Here is a 27,461-nt window from a genome sequence, read left to right on the forward strand (position 1 = left end):
ATTTTTGTAAAACACCATCAATGTCAGTTCCTCTATATTGAGGGTCACCATGAATCTTCATCTTTAAAGAAGAAATGTTCAAATATACCCAGGTATCAGGAGGCTTTTAGAGTCCTGTTCATTTATGATATGGTATATTGGAATGTATGAATTACAAAGTCTTAATGAAAACCTTTATGTCTATTGGCGTGGTTGCTCAAGAGCGAACAGGCAAGATCCCCACTGGTCTTTTCAAAGGCTTTATTATTGGTGCAAAAACATTTACAATGCAGAACGCCTCAATTCCATGTCTTGCTCAGTCACTAGCAGAATCTGAGAGTGGGCGGTCCTTAAACTTTCCCCAGCAGAGTAGTCTCTTGACCCCCATCCGACACCTCTCCTCTCTGCGTGAAAACCTACTGCGCAGGGAGGGCTTGGGTAAAGGGGGACCTCCCTCCCTCCCGCTTTGCTCATGCACGGTGTCTTGGCTCTTTCTTGCATCCTCTGAGCCCTGCATCTCTTCCCCACTAGAGGCGGGGCTTCCCTTCTCCGCCAAGGAAGTGCTGCTTCCCACGATCTTTGGAGGCTTCCTGTAATCCCGCTGCCCTTCCACCTCTCGCCTCTGAGCTGATGGCAGTTCCCTGACCAGAACAAAGAAATTTTGTCAGTTAAATAAAAATAATTCCAAGCAGCTGGTCTAATAGCTTGTGAGACCCTGTATTTTTATGTAGGCATAGGCAAAAGTAAGATACAGCTAGGAAGTAGTAGTATATGGAGCACTGAGTAGCTTAGAATTGTGCTTTCATCTTTTCAGCAAAAGGAACTTAATATTTTGGACCTTGCAGCATAAAATTAAGAATTGCTACTGATTAGGAATTCTCCTTCATGAAATCAGTTTGGTTTGTTAAAACCAGGGATGATTAGCAAACACAGATCACTGAATTATCCGAAACAATTTCTCCTGAATTTTTCAAACAGCTAAAGAAACCACTGGCGAAAAGATACGACACACTTAGTTGGAAGTTTGGAGTGAAGTAGATTCAGTCAGAATTTTATGGTTTAAGTAACAGGGTGAATCATGCAACAAAAAATCCAGGATACCATGGGCTGCAATTCCAGTTGGTTTCATTCTCAGGAAGCTCCATCCTAGGATGTAGATTCATGCTGTACAAGTTGGGAAGAGAAGTATAGCAGCAAATAATTCTTCCTCTTCCATTTCTATTATAAATTGCTCATACAATGTTATATGGTGATACTGAGGAGGCACAGGGGTTGGACCAGTAGGTAAAACCCTCTTCCCTCCTGTGTTAGATGTTCACTTGAACATGTGAAAAGGGCTTTAGTTGGAGGGCAAGCACAGCAGTGCCAGCAGGACCTTCTTGAGCTTCATCAAGGATTCAGTTAATTGTTAGAGCAAGGAGACAAGCTGCCCCTTTTGTTAGCACAGGGATCACTTTAGAAATTATTGCACTGTGGCCTTAGCCCAGTTTAGGCTGTTTGTAGCTTATATATGTGCCATACACATCTTAAAGTGAGATTCAGGTTGTTGGCTTGAAATGAATGTCCTTTTATCCCATGTTGGCCTCTATTAAGGAAGAGAAATTGATGGTCCTCTTGATGTTGCTGGACTCCAGTGCTCATCAGCCCCAGCCAGCATACCCAGAGGCCAGGGCTGGTGGTATTTATAGTTTCCCATGAGTTTCTTATCCCTGTCCTATATAAATAAAAGCATCAAGGGGGGAAAGGAAATTGGAGGAGAAAAAACCAAAAACCAAACAAAACATGGCAGTCTGGGAACCTTACATAAGCTATACCAGAGTATGAGACCTTATCTCAGGCAACCTAGTTCCAGGAAAATACATATACAGAAAGGTTCCACACAATAATTTATGGCCACTTATTATTCATTCTTAGTGATGCTTATACTTAATTGTTATCAGTTTATATCTTGGTACTGTCATGATAACCCTTTGCCTTAAAAGTCATTACAGATCTGACACAGTATTTTTCTGTCTCCTAAGCCAGAGAGATTCATTCAATTCCCACCCCTTCCTTCCTTCCAAAAATGGCAGTGAGAATAAAATACGAGAATAATTATGGCTATACAGTTATAGCTTCCTTGAAAGACAGGGTAATTTTAAGACTCCAGAGGAATTGCTAACAATGCAAGTAGTGTTTGATAAAAGTATGAGGCACTGTCAAACCAGAAATTAAAACAAAGAATAAATAAAGAGTTTAATGCTACCCAAGGCCAGTTGAAAAGCAATTACCCATGTGAACAGCCAGGGGAATTATTTAAATATATCTTGGTGCCATCAAAGGAAGGATGTAGTGTACTATTGGAAAACTGGTGCTGGGCCTCACATGCACAAAAGCAGAATGTTTCTTCATCTACTGTAAAATAGGTGGGATAAGAATTGTAACAACTAACTGCGAAAGGGCAAGTAAGATCTCCACTGTGTACAAGCACAAATGCCAGATTTATACAAATTGTACATATTATACAATGTTTCAGTCAAGTTTATTTGATAGCCTTGCTTTAAATAATTAATGGAGAGAACTGATCACTTCATAATGCCACAAACTCACAGCAGGCAAAACTAATTTTACACAATATGAAAACAGATTTTATTTATTTAAGAGTAATATTTAAAAACAACAACTTTTTTGACACCAGCTGCTGGGAAATAAATAGAATATTTTATGACAAAAAATCTAAATGTGTTAAAAGCTGTTCAGAACAGACTGATAGTTTTCAATTGACAGGTTGTTGTTTTTTAATGGTCATTGCTAAGAGTTTAACTCATAAGCTATATTATTAATTTAGGGTTATTCTTTAAGTCCAATGTCCTGATGATGGAGTTTTTCTCAGAACAAAGTTGGCTCCATTCAGATTATTATTTGGAAACTGAAGTTTTCCTGGTTTATTGACTGCCATTAAGCCAGTGGTCCTTGGCTTAGACACAACAAAGAACTTTATCTTAATACAAGCCAGGATCTTCACAAGAAAGACATCATGCAACGGCAGAAGGAGAGCGGCAAGAAAGGAGAAAATGGCTCTGATGCACATTCCCACAATTCTTGTTATTCATGACAGCACATGTTTTGAAGGCTGGAGTGATTGTTAGGATCAGGTAGGTTGAGGTGTGTTTAGGTAAATATGCATGCCACAAAGAGTGACGGTTATTGACCCACTTCCAAATCAGAATTTAAGAGTAACAAATACTTTAAATACTGAATCCCAGCAGTGTCCTTAATGTAGTATTAAAGTGACTGCAAGGTATATGTTTAAAAATGACAGCAACACTGTAGTTTTCGTTTCTCCTCCCTGAAGCAGTAAGGCTGAGAGCATCCCAACACTGAAGCTTGCAATGTGATAGACATTATCACTTTACATTTCAGTAATTTAGACATTGGCTGGCATTTATCCTTCACCCCTGTTTAAGGCTGAGTTGAATCTCAGTAGTATGAGGCTTTTAGGGCTGAGTCAGACTGTATACATGGTGGAAGTTTGAGGTGGGGTGGGGTGGGGTGGGGTGGGGTGGGGAGAACAGAAAAAATATGCAGTTTTACTGCAAAAACCACTGATAAGATAAATAGTTGTTCACTTGTTTGTTTTATTTTATTGTTTAATTGAAAAGCTTGTAGCTATGCTGGGAAAGTTAATATGCATGTGAGAACCTTAGTCACTAAGCAGAAGTTTATCTCTCTCTTCCCCCCCCCCGGCCAAATGTCATAAAAATGGGTCAGTTTTGACTGATGTTGGTCCTTGTCTTGCATATAGCTCCATTGATAATTATTTATTTATCATTCATTTAAATCATTTTTACCCTGCTCTTGATCTGAAAAAGGCTCCCAGAGCAGCTTACAAATATCAGAATAAAGACAATTCCTGCCCTTAGTTTACAATCTAAATGACATGATGTAAAAAGAGGGAGGAGGGGACGCAGGTGGCGCTGTGGGTTAAAGCCTCAGCGCCTAGGACTTGCCGATCGAAAGGTTGGCGGTTCGAATCCCTGCGGCGGGGTGCGCTCCCGCTGCTCGGTCCCAGCGCCTGCCAACCTAGCAGTTCGAAAGCACCTCCGGGTGCAAGTAGATAAATAGGGACCGCTTACCAGCGGGAAGGTAAACGGCGTTTCCGTGTGCGGCTCTGGCTCGCCAGAGCAGCGATGTCACGCTGGCCACGTGACCCGGAAGTGTCTCCGGACAGCGCTGGCCCCTGGCCTCTTAAGTTAGATGGGCGCACAACCCCAGAGTCTGTCAAGACTGGCCCGTACGGGCAGGGGTACCTTTACCTTTACCTTAAAAAGAGGGAGGAGGAAAAAAGCAATCACAGGCAAACAGTACCTTGTGCTTCTACAGTTTAGAACTGAGATTGTAGTTTGAGTATCCAAACATATAAACAAACCACGGTTTAGATCTGGTAATCTACTTTTATTTTTCATCTGTTTAGCACTCTACCCTGAGCAGCCTGAAGACAGAACAGTAATTCTAACTATGATGGACCATAATTAATACAAACCATAGTTTCCAACTATAATTAACTGGCTTTTTTTAAAAAAAAAAAAAAGAAAAGGTTTGTCATTAAAACATCACACCAAACCATAGTCAAAACCCACCGGAATCTTGGAGGAACATCTTATTCTTTGTCACTCCAAACACCCCAATATACCCAATGTTATAGCAGGGGATTTCAATGCTCGCATTGCAACAAATTGGGAGTCCTTAATCAAAGCCAAATGGTGGATAACCCCAGAATTCATTAATGACCTCTCCCTCCATAATCAAAGACTTTCCAAAGACAAAAGGGTAAATGAAGCAGGAACCCTTCTTTACCAATTGGTACTACGTTTAAACTTAGTGATTCTAAACGGGAACTGCCCGCCTGACGTACCGGGTGAGTTCACACACATAAGCTCCTCTGCAAACAGTGTCCTGGACTATATGCTGGTATCTCATGATATATTCCCCAAATTTTCCCATTTTAAAGTTGAAAATATTCAACTGAGCGACCACCTACCGTTGGTCGCCACAATGATTATAGACTGGACCCCAGCTGGAGACAGACATCCAACACATTTGATTGTGAATTCAGTACTGCAAGTCAAAAGTGTAAAATGGTCCGAACTACAGGCTCAAAAATTCTCAGCATATTTCCAACATGGACTAAAACAAGCATATTCAGGCTTAACTGAGGATTATCATGATTATGACCAAACTCTAAGACTATTCTCGAATCTGTCAGAAGATCTAACGTCTTTTTTTTCTGTCCCGACGCATAAAATAAATCGAACACAAAGGAAGATAGGTGCATTGTGGTTCAACAGTGCTTGTAAACAGGCTAGACAACTTCTTGGTAACATCTACAAAGAGTACAAAGCCTCTGGGGCAACGGTCTTGCCAAAAGAATACTTCCAAGCAAAATCGGCCTACAAGCAAATTCAGAAGGGTGCCAGACTGGAATGGCAAGTGAATCAATGGTGGGCAATTATAGAAGCCTCATCATCACGGAACTCCAGACAATTTTGGCTCCTGGTAAATAAAAGAACTAAAAGATACCCTTTAACTATTATTCCCGCCCCGGTTTGGGAAACTTATTTAAAAAATTACTTTGCCACAACTGACTGTATCGTTAACACAAGAGACGGATTTCAAGATCAGCTTCCCCTCTGGCCCCCCACCGATCCGGAAGACATCCATGACTTGATCGTCAAACTCAAAACAGGGAAAGCGCCTGGGCCAGACCTGATCCCGGCAGAAGCTATAAAATACCACGCGGACTGGTGGGCCAAGGTCCTGGCGACCATCTTTGATGCAGTTAACAACTCTGGAATGATCCCGGAAGCATGGAAGGACGCTGTTATCGTTCCAATCCACAAAAAGGGCTCACCAGATGACCCGGGGAATTACAGAAACGTCAGTCTGCTCTCAATAGTGGGGAAACTGTATGCCCGCTGCCTGTTGAACAGACTTATCCAATGGGCCGAAGAGAAAAAATTAATTGGGCCCGAACAAGCTGGATTCCGCCAAAAACAGTCAACAATCAATCATATTCTAATTTTACAACATCTTGCCTGGAAATATTCCACCCCAAAGGGTGGCCAACTCTGTGCGGCATTCATTGACCTAAAGGCAGCATTCGATAGTATCCCCAGGAGCATCCTCTGGGAAAAACTCACCCGCTGGGGCATTGACAGAAGGCTTCTCTGGCTAATAATCAAACTCCATGAGAACTCAGCGGTTAGAGTGAGATTCACCCCCGAGGGTGATCTCACCAATTCAATTCCCATTAACAGAGGTGTCCGACAGGGTTGTATATTGGCTCCACTCCTGTTCAATTTGTTCATAAGCGACATGAGGACTCCCCTAATAGAGGCCCAAGAAAGGATTCATGCACCCCACCTAGCACTTTATCGCTGCCCCTTGTTACTATATGTGGATGATGCAGTCATTCTTTCTTTTTCTAGAGTAGGTCTCAGGAGGGCCTTAAAAATTTTTGGATCATACTGTAACGCAAATTCCCTTACAATTAATTATGGAAAATCTAAGATCCTGATTTTCTCAAAGAGCCGGAAACTCCATAATTGGAGAATTGATGGGAGAGTCATTGAACAAGTCTACAGATTCCAATATTTGGGAGTTTGGTTACAACATAACCTCAGATGGAAGGCCCATGTAGCCTATGTTACAAATAGAGCCAAAGCTATCTCCTTGGCGATCTTGCGATTCTTCTTCACCGATGGGGCCCTTCATATCCCATTGGCGCTGAAAGTCTTCAAGGCCAAGGTGATCCCAACAATTGCTTATGCCATCTCTATTTGGGGGACTTTTTTCAACCTATCCCACCTGGAGATCATTCAAAATCAGTTTTTAAGAGGGATATTGAAACTGCCCAACTGTGTAAGTAATACAGCGTTACACATGGAACTTAATATTGTATCCCTGGAAAATGCTCTGTGGAAGCACATACTTTGTCACTGGTTATCTCTATGGCACAATCTCCCAAACTTGTACTTGATACAATGTATGTGGAGAGATGATTTCCAGAGCCCATGGGTAAAAAATTTACAGCTGAAAATCATGGCAATGGGAATCTCCCCATCCAAATTACTAGAGCAGGACATAGTCCCAGCTAAAAGATCAGTAACCTGTAAGCTAGAGGAGATGGACTTACAGCAGAAAATGGTCTTGGGCAATGGTACCTGCTCACCTCTAAATCTTGGTTTATTACCCCTCTTAAGGCTCCCAAACTATTTGAATTCCTTAACTTCCTCAGCTCATAGATATGCCTTTGTAAAGGCAAGATTCAACACCTTCCCATCGAACGTGCTGAGAAATAGATTCTCCAATGGACAGATATCGCTCTTATGTGATTGTAATTGTGGGGCACCGGAATCGTTACATCACATAATTTTTGACTGTGCTCTTCACTTACCGGCTAGGAGCAAGTTTCTTGCTCAATATCTTAAGGGAATTGCCGATGATACGATTGAAGCCAAACTGAGATATCTACTAATTGACGATGACCCCCTAAGATCACTCATGGTTGCCAGATTCTTGATCAGCGTCCTATCCCTAAAGAAGAGAAACGGTCTCCTGTGTGGCTCGGATAACCCTTTTAAACCATGATCTATGTTTTAGGTGATATCACCATTGTTTTAAACCATGATTTATGTTTTAAGCGATATCACCATTGATATCCGTGATTAATTTATGAGCAGAGGGCGATGTATAGGTTACAAATTTATTGTAATGTATGACGGTCGTCCTTGTTTTTGTTTTGCTTCGGTTCCTGTTTGTCTTTTGTAAGTTTAGGCGATTTTAAATCTGGAGGTCTAAGTATAACATGTTGGTATGGGAAACTGTCGTGTAACAGGCCAATGGCCATAATAAAGATCAATCCAATCCAAGTCAAAACCCACCTGATGTGTTTGGCATGACATCTGAAGATGAGATGAAGCTTAGTTTCAGCATACAACCTTGGTTTAATATATTGATATTGAAATTTCAGTAAGTGAGACTGGGACCATTGTACACAATATTAAGCATTTGTATCAGTAAGGACTTCGCCTACAAGTTTTTATTTTAAACCATTGCATTTTACCTTGTAAATAGCACTATGTGAGAAAGTCAAATAGATGACTTTTTCTTCCTTGAATAAGTTTTCTTTCTTTCTTTATATGGTTCTTGCTGCTCTGTATTCTACGATGGGCAGAAGGTAGATCAGGACCTACTGGTAGATCTGTGAGTGATTGCAAATGATTTCTAAAAAACAAAACACCCCACCCACCCCAGCAAACAAACATAAATATTAAACTGCTGAAACAAAATTTGGGAACCCAGGGGAGGGGGAATGTATGAAAAGACTGGTGATGAAAATAAATGCCTGGGCTGAGATGTCCCAAGAGATGCCTTAATTCTAAGTGTTTGCCCCTCTTTTTAAACCACTGTTTTGCACTTGGATCCATCTGGTAGGTCTTGGAGTTCTAAGAAAAAGTGAAGTAGATCCTGCAAGATTGAAGAATGCTGGTGCATGCTGTTAACATCCTTATTTAACCCACACATAATATATATTGAATATATTGGGGTGTGCAGGGGATGGAAGTTGTTGGAAAACTTTCCTTCTATTGACTTCCTTAAATTAACTTACCTTAGGGTCCAAACCATTTCCACATTATACAATATGCGCCAGTAAATGTGTGCATGTCCAGTCCTCAAGCTGTCCCATGACTATGTTATTCCATTGCCACACTTCGAACGCTGTTGAGCTCCTGTTTTTCAGTCTGCCACATTCAGTGATTCAGTGACTTTCCTCATTGCAGTCACAAAGCGGGGGAAAGAAATATGGCAGCAGCAGCAGGAAGGAAAAGGTGGGAGGAAGTTTATGTGTTCCTGGAGATTATTTAAAACCTCAACATGGATCTTCATGATCTTTCTCCCCATTGTACCTCTTCTTCCCCCAAACAGCTATAGAGGCAAGATATAAGCAAGCATGGCTGCAAGCCATACACTTCTTGGATTTTTGTTAACCTCGAACCTTTCCTCCCACTGTTACATCTGACTAGAAATGGCACATCTACAGATATTTGCTGACATGCCTCTGTTTAATGCATGCCAAAAATACACTATGTTTGCTTACAGATACCCTGAAACACAAGAAACTAGCTCAGTATATAGCTGTCAGGGAACTGCCATCGGAGCCAGAGGCGGAGGGAAGGCTCCAGAGCGATGCCGGAGAGTGTCCCAGCAGGGAGAGAGGCAGCCCGTCTGCTGGGGAAGGAAATCAGTGTAACACCAGGGGTGAAGGGGGGCAGATGGGGGAATCGGAGAGAAGGCTCCAGGACTCTTCACTGGAGACCAGTGGGGAGAGCACGGGTACTCCGCTGCCCACACCCTCCCTGCGCAGAAGACTTCCGTGCAGGGAGAGTAGGAGGAGACTTGGCGTCAAAGAACTTCTTTGCTGGTAGAAGTTTAAGAAACGCCCACTGACAGATTCTGCCAGCGACTGAGACAGCCACGAGTGCAAGGCTGTCCAGAGAGAAAGGGTTCAACCAGGCAACCTAGCCAGGAGTGGCGGCAACTTACGCACGAGCAACCCCCTTAGAACCATTACAATAGCTTAGTGTCATCTCTTCTGGCTAACAGCAGATCTCCAGCGCTTCAGATAGTGTGCCCACTGCTGAGCTACAGTCCTTCCCTATTTCCCTATTTTTTGTGGGCATGAAACGAGATAAATAGTAGTGCCTTATTCCTACTTTTTATAATGTAAAAGGATAAGTTAATGGTTTGGTTGTACTGCCTTTCAGTAAAGGGAGTGTATAATAGTTGGTTAAGGATTAAAAATTGCCTTTGCCTAGTGACTGAGCAATGACTTGCTCTGGGGCTTTTCTCTTCTTTTCCTTCCCACATCTTCCCACATGTACCTCTAATTATTTGCTTATTTTCATAGAAAATTAACATTTCTTTTGCTTTTTCAGATTCTTAGACATAAAATTATGTGGTTTGTAAAGCTTTCAACTTAATTCAGTTAGCTACCATTTATTAGTTAAAAGATTTTATACCTAGCTTTGGGAATTTAACTCCCTGTGTATTTTGGAAGGTGTAGTATTATTATTTCAGAACAATGATACTACTGTCCAATTAGTATATAATCAAGGCCATAGTATGTGGTCTACAGTTACACAGCATATGCCCTGATATCTTCTAAGCCAAAAGCTTTCTATAACCATTTCAAGGAACTGGCCCTGGTGTGGTTTTCTTTAATAAATCACAATCATGTCTCAATTATGGTTTGGTGCGTTTGTCTTTTATTAAGAGTAATGGCAACATGGGTAATACTGAATCACCATCATCACCATCACCTCCTCTCTGAATGTTTCAGTTATTAGACAGCTATACACATTTCCATGTGTCCTGCAAATGCAATAGGCACATTTCTAACAGTCCAGGTGGGTTGTAAAAGTTGTCATTGTGAGTTAGCAAAATACCAAGTGGAATGGTTTAGCACAGAAATAAAAAGCTGGCCTGAAAAATGAATCTTTGCCTATATTAGTGGCAGATGCATGTGTATTTGGCAAGCCAGAAAGCCAGAAAACAAGCTATGAAGATTGCACCTAGATGGGAGGTAGAAGGGATCCAATATATGTGAAAAAGTTGTCGGGGGGTGGGCTCTCATAAAAGCCATATGTGAATTTTATTTTACATATTTGTTGAAGCCAAATCAGATTGTCTGTTTCATCTACTTGACTATATTTTTTCTTGTGATAGGTTAGATGCTGCTAAGGGGTTTTCTTTAGTGGTTATTGTCTGATGTGCCATAGTCATTCTCAAAGTAATTCTGTGCAATTACAGGTCAAACATACGTATTCAGAAGTAGGTCCCACTGAATTCAGTGGGGTGTACTCTAGGTAAATGGTCATAGGATTTATAGTGACAGTTCTGAAAAGACAACTAAGTGCTTCTTGCATCTAACTATATTCCATATAGTTATATTCCATATAGTTAGAACAGACCTCGCAAACAGGAACAAGAATTTCTGTAGGAGACTGAAGAGAGTGAGCTTTTGTCTTTTGGAGTAAGGCTGCTTTCTTGCTTGCTTTTCTGAGCTGTTTAAAAGTTTGATAGATTGATAGCAGGCCTCAGGGAGTGACTGAGTGCTTTGCTAGAGGCTTGATTGCTTGTCCTGATTATTTTTCTTTCATTGCAGGCCTGAGGATGTGTGTGGCTGATTGCTCTGTCTGTCGGAACATAGGATCGGAGGGGGAGGAGTTACAGCGGAGAGGAAGCCAGGCTGAGGGAGGAGTTAGCAACCTGCAGCAGTCAAACTTAGCTCAGTGCAGATCCTGGGAACTCGCCACCAGACATCACAAACAGGGGTGTTTGCGAGGGAGTGTGGGGGAGCAAAAATAGTGAATGCTATTCTAGGCTGCATCAGCAGAAGTATAGTGTCCAGATCAAGAGACGTAATAGTACCACTCTATTCTGCCTTGGACCACACTTGGAATTACTGTGTCCAATTCTGGGCACCACAATTTAAGAAGAATGTTGTCAAGCTGGAACATGTGCAGAGGAGGGCAACCAAGCTGGTCAAGGGTCTGGAAACTAAGCCTTATGAGAAGCACTTGAAGGAGCCGGGTATGTTTAGCCAGGAAAAGAGGAAACTGAGAGGAGATATGATAGCCATTTTAAGGGCTGTCACACGGAGGAGAGAGCATGCCTGTTTTCTCCTGCTCTGGAGGATTGGACTCAAACCAATGGCTTCAAGTTGCAAGAAAGTTGATTCTAACTAAACATTTGGAAAAAACTTTCTGACAGTAAGAGCTGTTCAGCAGTGGAACAGACTCCCACAGGAGGTGGTGGACTCTCCTTCCTTGGAGGCTTTTAAGTAGAGGTTGGCTGGTCATTTGTCATGGATACTCTCGTAGAGATTCCTGCATTGCAGGGGTTTGGACTATATGACCCTTGGGGTGCCTTCCAATTCTTAAGATTCTATGATTCATATACTAGAAAGTATATTCCAGGGTTGTTCTTTTGGAGAGGTTTCTCCATCCCATGCAGCCATATAAAGGACAGAGCTGATTCTTTTTGCTCCCTGCAATGAATTTTCTTTTTCCTCATGCTCCAAACAGAGTTCAGAATTTCTTAATCTTAAAATAATAATTTTATTGTTTGTTTTGCAATTTTTGGATTGTAAGGCTGCAGGCAAAGTCTTGTTTATTTTTATCTTTGTATGGAGTTTATCCAATTAGACATGTAATAAATAATGGCAATGGATATTGTTGTTGTTTACTTCTGCTGTTTTATATTTATATTTAATTCTCTCCTGTTAATGTTTATCCCAACATGAAATATTTTCAAATAATCTTTTATAAATTAACTATGAGATAAAATTGCAGTAGTCTCGATTGATTTCCCAGGGTTTCAAGAAAAAAAAATGTAAATTGGTTGTAACTGGAGATACAGCTGAGTCACAAGTTGTTTATATCAATACTTTTGGCTCAAACTTCTTATCTAGTTACTGTGGCCTGGAAGTAATTTCTTGTTTGAATCCCCAACTAGTTTTTTTTGCTTCCTAGAAATAATATTTTGAGGTTCAGCTGAGAATACCTTTGAAGTACAGTAACTATAGAAGTGAAAGTGTTGCTATTTCATTCACTCAGTGGTAATGATGCTAAAGCGTGTGAGAGAGACTGAGCTTCGGAAGCTGTGTAACGGGTGGAACTGTACGTATCGATATTCAGTCCTTAGTTTAAAAAGCCTCATTAAGTCAGCGTTACCTTTCAATTCATTTCTAAAATCTTTCATTTTAGATGAGAAGCCCATATGCAGAATCTAAGAGGCTTACTCTCTTACAAAGAAATAAGGCTGCTAAGCTGCTAAAAATCTCAGTAGCTTAATATAAATGCTCAAATAAAAAATTAGTAATTTTAACTGTATAACCTTGAAGTATAATGAAAATAATAATGAAAGGCTAAGATGAATCCTAGTGGAAATGCACTTGGGTCCTTTTGGAAAGTAGGATAGGGGCAAATCCCTTGTGCACAAAGCGAAGAGTTTGGGGATGGGAACCAGTGGAGTATTTTGGGATAAGCCCAAAGATTAATTGATGTATGAAGAATTCTGGTCATAGAATGTATCTTGTACATTTTATTCATAGTTTCTAGAGACTTGATGTTGATTAATTAATATTTTCGCTGCAAGTGCTAACTTGGCTGTATAGCTTTGGCAGGTCCATACTGTATCTGATTTGTATGTTGTGCGGAAGCAGCATAACAGACTGGTTTTGTTCCCTGTGCACCATGCCTTTCTACCTTTCCATGTCTTGTCTTAAGGGGTGAGATCTGTACATGGGAAGTGGTGTGTTCTCCCAATGCAAGGCCAGAGGGCACCTTTTCCCCCGATACTGGGTCCCTACCTCCATCTCTTGAGCAAGACCCACTTCTCTGGAATGCATGAAGGAGTTATTCATTGCATTGGAAAGAAAAAAGTATGCTAGAAGTGTGGTTCTTTTACTAAGAACATTTCCCATTTTGAAAAGTTTTCATTATTTCATTTCATTTCATTTCATTTCTTTATTTAGGAGTGTGTAGGAAATTCACAAAGACAAAGCTATAGCTGTTTATAATTCAGAGTGTGAGGGGCAGGCAAACGGGAAAAGACAGAACATCTGCTCCTGTTCCTGTTGGACTGTCCCATCCCACCACAAGGCATCTACCAGAAGCTGCCCTGTGAGAAGGAATCCAGGAGAGAGAGAGGCAAGCAAAAGCAAGCTAAGTGGCTGCTGCCACTGTTGCTGGGCTTTACTCACTGGCTGAATCACCTTGTCGTGGTGAGTGGCCATGCACGTTCCTATGACCCTTGTGAGCGAAGCCATTGGGAGTCTTGTACTCCCAACAGGGTGCCCCAAGGCAGTAAGGTCGAAGGGGAGTCACTTACGGACACATTGTTAAGACTGTGTTTATGGAAGACAATCTTACTCAGCGGCCGGCAAAATTCTCGCAAGGATCTTAGCAAACCGTCTCGTAACAGTATCTGAGGTGACCCTTCCTGAACCCCAAAATGGTTTTTGGCCTTCTAGGGGGACAGTGGACATGATTTTCACTGCTCGACAGCTTCAAGAAAAATGCAGGGTGAAAAACCAACCCCAGCATATGGCGTTTATTGACCTGACTAAGGCTTTTGACACTGTAAATCATAATGCCCTGTGGACTGTCCTTCTGAAAATTGGCTGCCCAGACAAATTTGTAAACATCATTCTGCTCCTCCATGATAATATGACAGCAACAATCGCAGATAACAATGGCTCTCAAAGTGAACCATTCACAGTGGGATCATGTGTTAAACAGGGTTGTTTTATTGCCCCAACTCTATTCATTATTTTCATTGCCATGATCCTACACTTTGTCGAAGGGAAACTCCCCACCGGAGTAGAAATCATATATCAAACAGATGGAAAGCTCTTCAATCTGAGCAGGCTGAAAGCAAAGAGTAAGGTTACTGTAACTTCAGTCATAGAGCTTCAGTATGCTGATGACAATGTAGTGTGTGCACGCTCAGAGGATGACCTCCAAACCATCCTAAATATCTTTGCAGAAGCTTACGAAAAGCTTGGCCTATCACTCAACATCCAAAAAGCCAAAGTGCTGCACCAACAATTACAAAATAACCCCTCTGCAGTGCCACAAATCCAACTCAATAGTGTAACGTTGAAAAATGTCGATCACTTCTCCTACCTAGGCAGTTATCTTTCCACAAGAGCCAACATTGATGCCGAAATCCAGCATCACCTGAGCTCTGCGAGTGTGGCTTTCTCCCGATTGAAGTGCAGAGTGTTTGAGGACCGGGACATTCTCAGGGGAACCAAACTGCTTGTTTACAAAGCTATTGTACAAAGCTACCAACCTTACTATATGCTTGTGAAACATGGACCACTTATAAAACGCCATCTCCAACTCCTCGAAATATTCCATCAACTGTGTCTCTGAAAATTTTTACACATCACTTGGGAAGACAGGCGAACAAATATCAGTGTACTGGAAAAAGCAAAGATCACCAGTGTTGAAGAAATGATTCTTCAACATCAACTTCATTGGACTGGTCATGTTGTATGGATGCCTGATGATCGTCTTCCAAAGCAACTACTCTATTCCGAACTTAAAGATGGAAAGCGTAATGCTGGTGGTCAACAAAAGAGGTTTAAAGACTGTCTCAAGACAAAACTAAAAAAAAAGTAGTATAAACACTGACAACTGGGAAACACTGCCCTGCGAGCACTCCAGTTGGAGAACAGCCTTTACCAAAGGTGTCATGGGCTTTGAAGACACTTGAATCATAGAATCATAGAATCATAGAGTTGGAAGAGACCACAAGGGCCATCGAGTCCAACCCCCTGCCAAGCAGGAAACACCATCAGAGTACTCCTGACATATGGTTGAACTCAGGACGCAAGGGAGAAACGTGCTAGGAGGAAGGCACGCTTGGCAAATCCACACCGTGATCAACTCCCACCCGGAAACTAATGTCCCCACTGTGGAAGGACGTGTGGATCCAGAATTGGCCTCCACAGTCACTTACGGACTCATTGTTAAAACCGTGTTTATGGAAGACAATCTTACTCGGCTACAAGCATCTTCAAAGTAGTACTAAAATTTCTTTGTAGACTGCTGTCTGCGTCATATCCACTATGTGTTTTATAGGGCAACACTATAATAGTTACTACTGATGTAAAAATTGGAGTTTGGCTTTTGCTGCCAAACTCCTGTGGGACTCTGAGTCTTCTAAGTCCATGATCAGTCAGAGAAGAATGGATGGAGGCAGGATCCAGTGGAAAGCAAGGTAGATATTTATTTTTCTGTTGCAACAGAGTTCCCTCCCCTCTTTGCAAGGAGGGAGAGACCCAAAACAAAAGTGTGCAGGAACCTTTAAAGACTTTTGACATTGCCCAACCCCTTAGCCAAAGACTACCCTAAAAGCATCATACATACATCATAGGAGAAATTCTGTCTGCCATGATACCTGATAATGATCCCTGATTGCATTACCTGGGCAGCCTGGCCATTCTTTTGTGATGATAAATACTTTCTGAATCCAGGTCACAGGCTCACCCTATTCATACACAAATACATCTTTAATACAGGATTTGAAGGATTTGTAAGTGAAAAGATAATGGGAAAGCTTTTCCCATTTGCTTCCCTTACTGCAGAAAAATATTTGAGGTCACTGGGAGAGTCAAAATGGCTTCAGGATTGCTCTGCTGTACTATTTCAGACACGTGGTTTATATACTTATATGTGTGTGCATTTATGAATATTTATTCTATATTTGAGACCTTCGACTTCTTATAACACTATGCTAACCAAAAAGTGACTTGATCCCAAACCAGAGAGCTTGCATTGGATAGTAACTGTAAATTTGGAGGCTTAGCAGCAGAGCAGCAAATGCCTGTCTGTTGCTTTGTGGAAACCTCTCTTTTGAAATGCTGTCACTTTAAGAGAAACGTTTTTAGCATATTGCTTTTCTAAAGTACTCTACTATAAACACTGTACTGGAACATTTCATTAGCATTTGGAGAACAATAAAGAAACAGAGAGTTTAATAGGCTAATATGTTTTAGTGGCCTTAGTAGAACCCTACTTAACACAGTGGGATTTTCTACAGCACACAGAGGTAGGAAACTGTTCTGTATACATTTACTGTGTGGAACTTCCTCCTTCTGGGCAGCATGTGGTTTAGAGCAAAGAGAAATAACTTTCCTCCTGCAGCTCACCAATGAAAGAAGCATTTTTAAATACAGTGTTTTGAGAGCGAGATCTAAATTTGTCCCTGTGAGGGTCAGGGGCCAAACAACACGGCAGTACTTCGTAAAGAACTGTTTTTCAAAGGTAGAGGTAGTTTGAAATTTTGCAATTGATTTGACATGGAAAACCATTGTGATGCCCATTGAGGCAGGCTGTCAATATTTAAAGATATAAAAACCCAAGTCCAGAGGCTGTATACCTGTGAATACTGGGATCTGTTGATCTGTATATCTATGAATACTGTGATCATCATCTCTTGGGAGTTGCTTTACCAGGCATCAGGTTAACCACTTTTAAAACAGACTGCTGAACTAAATGAACTACTCGGTTTGATCTACAAGTGCGCTTCATAAAGATCAAGAAGATTTAAGACATAGTGAGAAAAAATTGGGAGGGGGCACACCATAGAAGTCATTAGATATAATATGACTTCTGTACTAGCTTGCTGAAATGCAGCCATGTTCTGGTGGTGTACTTAAAGCAAGATTCACATGGAAATACTTGGATTAACAGGGACGCGGGTGGCGCTGTGGGTTAAACCACGGAGCCTAGGACTTGCCGATCAGAAGATCGGCGGTTCGAATCCCCGCGACTGGGTGAGCTCCCATTGCTCGGTCCCTGCTTCTGCCCACCTAGAAGTTCAAAAGCACCTCAAAGTGCAAGTAGATAAATAGGTACCACTCCAGTGGGAAGGTAAATGGCATTTCCCTGCGCTGCTCTGGTTCGCCAGAAGCGGCTTAGTCATGCTGGTCACATGACCCAGAAGCTCCCTTGGCCAATAAAGCAAGATGAGTGCCGCAACCCCTGAGTCGGCCACGACTAGACCTAATGGTCAGGGGTCCCTTTGCCTTTACCTTTTACTTGGATTAACTGTGATCTTTATGAGAATTTTTTTAAAAATGGAGTGATGGTAGGATTGGAGGTGTTTACTTTAGACAGTAGCTGTGAAGTACGACTACCAAATTTTGAATGCAGTATCATACAAAACATTCTTTCCTTTCTGTGATTAATTTTTCTATTTGTTAAAAGATCTTCATGTCAATTTAAGCATGAGCAATTATAAATGATTCTGCATATTGCAGAATCAAAACATGAGATTTGATAGCTGCTCAGAAGTTGACTGGAATAAAATTTAAGAGATCACATTTCAGTGTGGAATTGAGAGACATTAACTTTGAATTTGGGTGCTGCTATTCTGTGCAGAAGAGTAAGTTTAACTCATAGTTTTGTATTATAGCAGTAATATTCTGGGCAATTGTGACAGTTTCCAGAAGGGAACTATTAATTGCCTCTAATGGGCTGCTTCATCTGAGTTTGCTTGGGTCTCAGCTGCACCTCAAGATAGAACCCCTCTCTGCAAGTTCCTTAAGATCTCCCAAAGTTATTTTCTTCTGTTTTGTTTAGCTATTTAGCTGTGGTTATTTTGAAGATTTATTCTTTGGGCCAATTCTATCTATCTATCTTTCTGTCTATCTCTGGAACTTACCATGAACAACTTCCTCATACTCTAAGAATCGCAATGGTGCCCACCTGGAAGGTGCCAGAACTGAGTTTGTGCAAGTTCTGACACCACACACACACACACACTAACTAATTCTAAGAACACATCCCTATTAGCAAATGTAAAATGTGAATTAGATGATGATGGATATGTCTTCAGCAATTCCCACTACAGTGTTGCCCGGAGGAGGTAAGGAATGCACCATGATATGAAAAAAATTCCAGGATTGTCTGGTTTCCGGAATAAGGTTCTCTATGCAGACATGTGCGTAAAGATAAAGGCTAGTCATATGAATGGGAAATGTATTATGTGAATTATTTATTCATCCTAATTATTTCTGAGATAGCAACTGCCTCTTTTTTTAATCTGAGCATATCATCAATTAAGCCTTCATCATCACTTTCTCAGACCTGTTTTCAGCTTAGGTGTACTTTTTAAGTTAATAAAATTAAGAGTTATATTGGGCAGAGCACTAACTTAATGTACTACAATGACATGACACAGGAATGGGTGGGCTCTGGCAACATTCAGAATTAAGAAGGGTTTGGATTTGATATCCCGCTTTATCACTACCCGAAGGAGTCTCAAAGCGGCTCACAATCTCCTTTCCCTTCCTCCCCCACAACAAACACTCTGTGAAGTGAGTGGGGCTGAGAGACTTCAGAGAAGTGTGACTGGCCCAAGGTCACCCAGCAGCTGCATGTGGAGGAGCGGAGACGCGAACCCGGTTCCCCAGATTACAAGTCTACCGCTCTTAACCACTACACCACACTGGCTCAGGTTCCATCCCTGATTTTCCCCATTGTGCATCACTCACTGCACTGTTGGTTACTGATTACTACTGTTGAATCAAATATTTCCAAAGCATTATGCCTGTCAGGGATCAAAGTTATGTTAGGAGATGATCTTTTGGGGAAATTTCAGGAGTTGGACACTTTGCTACAACTATACTAAGGTTGACTCCCGGGATGGATGGCAAATTTGGCATTTGCAAGGACTCCAAAACCAACAGAATCCTCTGGCCTAACAAGTGGTAACACTTCCACTTTGTTATCCAAAGATTATCCAAAAAGTCCGATGCAACCTAAGAGCATTCTCATTTTGCATATTCTGCCTCTTCCAGGTCAGGGGTCCCCACTGAGGGTGCTGTGCTCAAGGGGGACTCAAATCGTAGTGCTAGCACAGTTTGTGCAAAAGGTGTTGCAACAGCTGTGAATACTATTAGTATATTAAATAGTTTTAGTTGTTTTGTTTTTTAATTGATTTTGTCGAGAGGAAGGGTACAACATTTATTTATTGTATTTATATCCCAGTGTCCTGCTAAGCAGCTCAGAGAGAGTTCACATGGTCAACCATTTTAGCAGTAATAGTGGTTAGATACCATTATCATCAACGGTTGCTTGTCTTATTTGTCAAATCATAGAGCTGGAAAAGTGGACAAAGTCATGCAGTATCAGTTTTCTTTTCAATTGCCTTCAAAGAAGTAAGTTTCTTCCAAGCAGAACGTTATCACACCCCCTTGTTAACCAATGCTAGTTTGCATTACTTTCTTGTATGGTAGTCCCTGTAGCAGCATTCTCCAATATGTTGCCCTTCATACGTTTTGGACTATAGGCCCAGACAGCATGGTTTATGGTCAGGGATTATGGGACTTATAGTCTAATGCATCAGGAAGGCATGAAGTTGAGGAAAGTTGCTGTATGGTTTACCCAGCCTTGTCCAACATGTGTCGTTCCATATGTTTTGGAATTAGAGCCATACTGGTTGGGGCTACTGTAGGTTGCGCTTCAAAACATCTGGAGATCACTAGGTTGGGAAAGGCTGCTTTCCCTCTATATAAAAAAAATGAACCATGTTATGTCTCCACGTGCTCATCACTTTGAAACATGCAAGTATGTTGAATGGAAGACCAAGACCACCGAGTGAATAATTCAGTGAAAATGAATTCCTGACAGTTTTCTTTAATATTAAGGAAGTTTTTCGTTAGGATATTGGTGGAGGTGAGGGAGGTGCCGCTTTATTCATTGCTGGCAAATGGTAAAATTTGCTCAAGAACATAAGAAATGTTTTCATGGATCAAACCAAAGCTCCATGTAGTCCAGTTTTCTGCCTCCAGCAATAGCTCAGGTTGCTTATTACAGTATTGAATTTCACAGCTCCCCGCCCTGCTTTTTGAGTTTTCATGAAATATAATTTTCTTCTTTGCATTGTTTTAGTTTTGCCTTTCATCGCCTTGGTTTTTCTTTCATGATTTGTAAAAATGTTCAGTTTGACGAACATTGTACCAGTTTTCAAGAGTGACAATGCATTTCTTCACCTGTTATGTCAATAATTATTAATAATCATTCCCAATTACATATTTCCTTGGTTTTCCAGTAACACTATTAATTTTCATCCTGTCATGACAATTTTCATCTAAATAATTTTATTATTATCTTTATGCACTTCCTTTGTTGGGACTGTGTGAAAGCCTCTGCTGGAATCCAAACAATTTATGTCCGGCACATTTCCTTTATCCACCCAGTTTCTCACTAATGTACAACACTGATCACACTGAAATATTTATTTGTGTTGTAGCAGAACAAATGTAAAGGTGCTGCTATGATTTTATGGTGGAACCCTGTTTATCAACTGGTATTATTATTTTATGCATTGGTGGTAATTTGAGGCACGGGAGACAATACCATTCAGTATGAGAAATGGGATTGTAAAGATCATGGCATTATGAAAAACAAATCCTAATGCTTTCTACGTTGTGACAATGTGAAGATTATAAGGAAAACTCATGAAATGTATTGAAGCGCTCAGAATTTCCGTTTCATTTCTGCCATACAAAGAATTTATATCTTTAGCAAAAGAATTATTTGGGCAAGGCCTCTCAAAAGCTGCATGCTGTCAACTGTTCCTGTTCTTTGGGAACATAAACAGGATCTAGGGACAGCTTGTGCAAGAAAACAGTTGGAATAGGGAATATTATAGCTTCTCTGCAGCCAACTTGATTATCGTCATCACCCTGTGTACGAGGAAACTGTCAAAGAGGCATTGTGAAGAATCATAGAATCGTAGAATTGTAGGATTGCTCGATTCTACCTCATCAACAGCTGTAAGAGTGGCTTAGGATATTTCACAGCTCAAGTCCAGTTCCTTTTATGCAGCCATTAAACTTAAGGTTTCTTGTTACTGTGCTGCATCGCAATGGACTTTATGAACAGCTCCTTATTACAATCTTAATATCTTGAAAATCTGATATTGATTTAACAGTTGGACACACTTGTGAAAGCAACCATTAAATATACATTATAGTAGTCTTTTATAAGCTGGCACCCTCCAGGTGTTTCCCCCCACACCTCCCATCAATAATGGCTGGTGTAGGAGGAGGTGTGGTTCAAAATATCTGGTGAGTGGCAGGTTGCTAAAGGCTGCATTATAGCCTCTGTTAATGTCTTCTTGCATTCAGTTCTGAAACTTTAACTGTTACTACACCCTCTTGCATGTTTACTGCTTAAATAATATTTTTTTAAAAAAATACCTCAGTGATGAGAATTTATCTGGGGTGAAAAACAAAACAAAAAATACTTCATAACATTAAATGAGTAATGTCTGACAGTGGGAGCTGGGTTGGTCAATGGAGCAGTGTGTTGCAGAAGATGGTACAGTCTACAAATTAGTACTTAACTGAGCCCTATGCATTTAGCTCTATTTAGCAGTTCTATGTGTCTCACTGCATGTGGGTGTTTTCATCTTTGTTACAGTCATGTGTAAATATTTTACTGAATTGTGGGAGAAATTTTAAGAAGTATTAGCTAATGCATGTGATTGAGCTTCATTGAAATTACAAATACAAGAATAGAGCTTTTTATTTATTTAAAAACTCTGTGCCCCACCCTTCAACATTATTCTCTAAGAGTGGCTGGCAATCACCAGAATAATTAAAACAATAAAGCAACATGTCATGAAAACAGCAGAGGTACACTCACTCATCACAAAGAGTACTAAAGCTAAATCTCAGTGTTTGTTTTTTTAATCAATCTTAGCATTTTTAGATATCCAGAACAAGTTTACTTTTTCACTTTTTTGTCCTTCAAAATTACAGCTCTGGCTTATTGTGTACAGTGGTGCCCCGCAAGACGAATGCCTCGCAAGACGAAAAACCCGCTAGACGAAAGGGTTTTCCGTTTTGGAGGCGCTTCGCAAGACGAATTTCCCTATGGGCTTGCTTCGCAAGACGATAATGTCTTGCGAGTTTTTCCGACTTCCCCCCCCCCCTTTTCTAAGCCGCTTATCCGCTAAGCCGCTAAAAGCCGCTAAGCCGCTAATGGGCTTGCTTCGCAAGACGAAAAAACCGCTAGACGAAGAGACTCACGGAACGGATTCTTTTCGTCTTGCGAGGCACCACTGTAATTGCATCTTCAGAGTCAAATATTTGGAAAAGTTTGCAGGTAATAGTCTACAAGAGGCTTTGCCTGGAACTCCAAAATCTTGCTGGACTCCACATCATTCCTGATGATTGACCATGCTAGCTGGGGTTGATGAGAGCTGGAATCTAACAAAATCTGAAGGATGTGAAGGCTAGTCTACAGCTTTTGGGGGGAGGTTTCTGACCTTGACAAGTGATCCATGAGGTCTTTCTCTGAACATAAATTGTGTTGATATTTAGTCCTCTTATGGTTAATTATAAAGTGGTGACAAACCATTAGTCTGGGTTTGGGCATAATTTTATTTGAACCATGGCTTAGCTCTGGGTAGCACAGCATCAGGAAGGCTGTGGGAGCAGCAGAGCAGCCCTAAATTTGCTATGAGTACCCACATACCTCGGGTTACATACACTTCAGGTTACATACGCTTCAGGTTACAGACTCCTCCAACCCAGAAATAGTGCTTCAGGTTAAGAACTTTGCTTCAGGATGAGAACAGAAATTGTGCTCTGGCGACGCGGCGGCAGCAGGAGGCCCCATTAGCTAACGTGGTGCTTCAGGTTAAGAACAGTTTCAGGTTAAGAACAGACCTCCGGAACAAATTAAGTACTTAACCCGAGGTACCACTGTAATTGTTATTTTTATGCTTAGTCATGGATTGGCTTAGCACTGCATGCAAATTGAGAGTGTGTGACCAAACAATTGATAAATACTATTAGGAAGAAACAAATAAAGAGCATGTTTTAATAATGAAAATGGCATAGAATTGTTTAGACAAGACTTGCATTTTATATTACAGTGGTATGACTTTGCCCATCATGTAATGCCTCCATGGCATTGGGGGGGAAATGGGGAAATGGCTTCTCTTAGTTTCATTGGTTCCTAATTATTCAAAACTGTGTGCAAATGATACCAAGTTCTTTTTGTTAGGGAATAACTTGGTGAGGACAATATTAACAATTCTAATTTGTAATTCATGAATCATTTTATATAGCACTGACCCAAAAGTCGACTGGTTTGGCATTTACTAATGATATATTTTGAATGCTTTTTTTCAAAAAATGATGCATCTGATGATTTACATGCATTTTTTTGGGAAATTTCTTGTTATATGTGTCTTATAGGGAGCTTTAAGAGCTGATCATGAAATTAACACTATACTCCTTAGCTGCTTTTTAAAAAAAAATTAAACATGAAAATACTTACAACAAACAATCCCTATATAATCCCCAAGCTTCTTTACTAGTGCCTGTTACATCCTAAGTCAGCAACATAAAAGATAATGTTTTTCCCCCTTTTCCTTTCTTTTTCTTTTTCCAGTTGCAACTGCATTGCCAATAATTATTAAACAAAATGCAGGATTGGCGTAACAGACTTTCAGTGTGGAAAGTTAGTATACGAAAACCAATTTCAGTTCATTCCTATACCCAGCTGCACCAGTTTACATTTCTCTGAAGTCAATATGCACATGATTGCATGTAAGATTTCAGCCTTAAATGCTGTAATTTTTAGATTCATGTGACTCTGGGTTTGTGGCGACATGTGGTTGACTGTATGAGGGCTGTCTTTGTGTGTTTAAGGAAACTGTAAATGTACATTACCCAGCACATACCCACATTTTAGTGCTCCACCAGTAACTTTATTTCTTTTTCTGTAGACCAGAAAATGAATGTACCCATTGGAAACTCTGGACATAAATGTATAATCTCATGACCACTTCACCATGAACATTATCAAGCCACCCTGTGTACCCCCACAGGATTGTGGTTGTGTGAAATGGCTCCCTATAATGTCTGGTGGTGATGCTTATGTAGGAAGCATCTTTGTTTAGAAATGTTTTGTTGTTGTTGAATTACAGATAGTAAGAATCTAGTTAACATATTGTAACATTTTGGACTTTATTTCTTATTTTATATTCTTTCCCTTCTATGTTTTGCTTGGTTTTTTTATGTATTTTTCTTACAGACATATAAAAACCATGGAATCCTACTATTTCTATATTTATTTTTCTTTTTGTTTATAGCATAATAATTGCTGATATTTTTAACACTACCATTCCAGTTGTGCACATTTGAAACTATGTTATCCATTCCTGTGGTTAGAAAACCCAAACCCTAAAAAGTTGCTGCTTCTTCTCCCATTCTCTTGAAGAACTATTCTGTAATTTTGCATAAAAAGTGAGATTTACAACCAGTTGTTTTGAACAAAAATAGTAGACTATTCAACATATTTTTCATTTCTATGCAACAGTTTGAAATTTAAAGATTCTATAGAGCAATCTTTTAAAAAAATTGATTGTGGGTGTAATCCACATAAACAATGAAGTCAGCAGCAAATCTATAAAGCTTGAAGATTTTGTTTGTGTTGCCTGACACTATTTAAAAGTGCAAACTCTCTTTTATTATAGTTACATCCTAAAATGTCCCTAGTTTTGTTTTGCTTTTTATTGCTCATTCCTCCCACAATCATAGGTATGTAATTTCATCTGTCTTTTTTTAATTGTTATGCCTGATTCTTTTAATAAGTTAGATTGTTGATATAAAGGTGCAGGAGAAATTTTTTCTCCCTTTTTTGCCACGCTATTTGGAATCCTTTAATGTAGAGCTGTATTTTTCTGTTCTGAATTGCCTTCTTTATTTCCTTTCTTCATTACAAACTACTCTGGAAAGAGCTTTTCTAACTAAAAAAAGAAGAAAAAGAAGCTATGCTTGACTGATAATGCATTGCTTTGGATGGTGAAACATTATGAAAGTTTAATTTTTAATTAAATCTGAAATAGCAATTATAACTGAAAGAGATTTTAACCTGTTTCTTTTCAGAGTGCCTGAAGTTACATTTTAGATGCTGAAATCATTGCACCTTAAAAACAAAAAAGATTGAGCTGCACTGCATTCTTGTAAGTAAAAGCTTTTTTGGTACCTTTTGTCAGTCTTTCTTTGACACAAAACTGTTAGCATAGTAACTAGACTTGGGGGGCAGCGGTCAGGCTGTCCTTGAATAGGATTTAGGAATATTTTGTATATAAAACACACATTTTTGGAAATCCAAATGGTGCTGGGTTTTTAGTGTGCTTTATGTCAGACCCTAAATTGTTAATCTATTGTGCTGGCTGTTTCAAATTTCATTAGGAATGGTGTAGAGCTTTTTCTCCGTTGACATATATTTTCTGTCATCCTGTCACCAACAATTCTTGCACTTTGGTACAAGGAAGGATAATATAAAGTATCAGAATGGCATCGGAAACAGTATTCTTTCCCCTTTGTGATGTCAAAATAATTTTTTGTCCTGTGCTGTAATGAAAATAAAAAAGAAGAAAGAGCTTCTTGTGATACCACAACAGAATTCAGATGCCTCAAAGACAACTGAAGTTGTATAATTCCTTGTGTGTGCATTGAGGGTACTTATGTGCATCGGTGCCCATCTGATCTATTGTGGCATAAAACAGTCAAAATGGTATTTCTTCCCCCCTTTAATAAGAAAAGAAGCTATTTATAAAAACCCTATTATTCTATAAATGAGGAATAGGCAGACTTCTGGCTTGCAGAATCTTCTTTGTTTTTTTACTATAACTCCAAGGTCTGCCAGCTGGAGCCTGGTGCAAAATAGTGGCTCGGGGTGGAATGATCTTAGAATTAATGAACAGGTTGCCCCTGACCACATTCTCAGCTCAGGGATGTTATCAGGACCAGAACTAAGTGCATAATGCTTTAACCCTATTTGTTGATCTCTGGTTTATTGATACTGGATAGCCATTGTTACATTTATTAATCCTGTATGCTTACTTCGTTCTTCACTTGTATCAGTGGTTTATCTGTACACAACTTAGGGAAATAATAATTATAATAATGAATAATAAGGAAATAATAATAATAATAATAATTCCTGATTTCCTGCCCATTTCTCGAAGGAGATCTTTTTGTTGTTGCTTTTGTTAGTTTGGACTGGGGAGTTAGAAATCCTTTCAAATTTTCAGCAGATCATGCAAGAGATCATCTGCAGATCATCTGCAGTAGATTCCACTCGTACCTTTTGTCCTCCCCTGCTAAGAATACATGATCATTTACTAGTTTTAACAGCACATCGAAGAACTATCACAGTGCCTCTCTTAACTGTTTTTCACATGATCATGCAGTAATCTACCTTTCTATTGTAAATATACCAGTAGTGTATATCTACATGCACTGTTTTCTATTCATCCTTGATATCAATGTGGCCTGTGCGTTGCCCTCTTTCCCATTACCATCTAACCTCTTCTCTTGAACTCATATGCTTGACTTTCCTTTTCCTTCCTTCTGGCAGCCCTATTGTTATCTTTGTCACTTCCAGTATATACTCCTGACTGTGGTCCATCATCTCATCTCCAATTACTGATAATTTTCTAACCCATGGATGGGTTGGCTCCACTGTATACAGCAGTGGTGGTGAATCTTCAGTCCATGGGCCTAACTAAGTATGACAAGGATCATAATTTGACCTGCAAGGTCATTTCCCCCAAGCCACGCACATCTGCCCCACACCTGGTAAAAATGCAGCTGCAAAGAAACAGTTGAGAACCTTAAAGCAGACTCCTAATTGTTCCTTGGCAAATAGGGCTTGCATTTGGTGCCTTTTGCGTTTGGCACCACATGTAAGCCCTGCTGGGATTGTTTCCATTTGGGAGCTTGTAACCTGCCAAAAAGTGAGATTTGCAAGCACCACTAGCCAGCTGTTCTTTGCCTGCAAGGGTTGATTTCAAACCATGTAGACAGAGGCAGCTGGGTTTGCAGCCAT

At 40.2% G+C, this 27,461-nt stretch overlaps 1 protein-coding gene across 13 annotated transcripts in view; it reads left to right on the plus strand.

Annotated features, from left to right (window-relative positions):
* The window catches only part of ZBTB20 (zinc finger and BTB domain containing 20), a 504,516-nt gene that overhangs the window by 122,003 nt on the left and 355,052 nt on the right, over nucleotides 1-27,461 (plus strand). For all 13 annotated transcript variants that reach the window (XM_079973673.1, XM_079973666.1, XM_079973667.1 and 10 more), the window contains one exon: nucleotides 25,511-25,587. The gene's annotated coding sequence lies outside the window, so the exon portion shown is untranslated. The remainder of the gene's footprint in view (nucleotides 1-25,510; nucleotides 25,588-27,461) is intronic.

Source organism: Podarcis cretensis (genome assembly GCF_951804945.1).
Source record: "Podarcis cretensis genome assembly, chromosome: 4".
In the NCBI taxonomy this organism is placed as follows: Eukaryota; Metazoa; Chordata; class Lepidosauria; order Squamata; family Lacertidae; genus Podarcis; species Podarcis cretensis.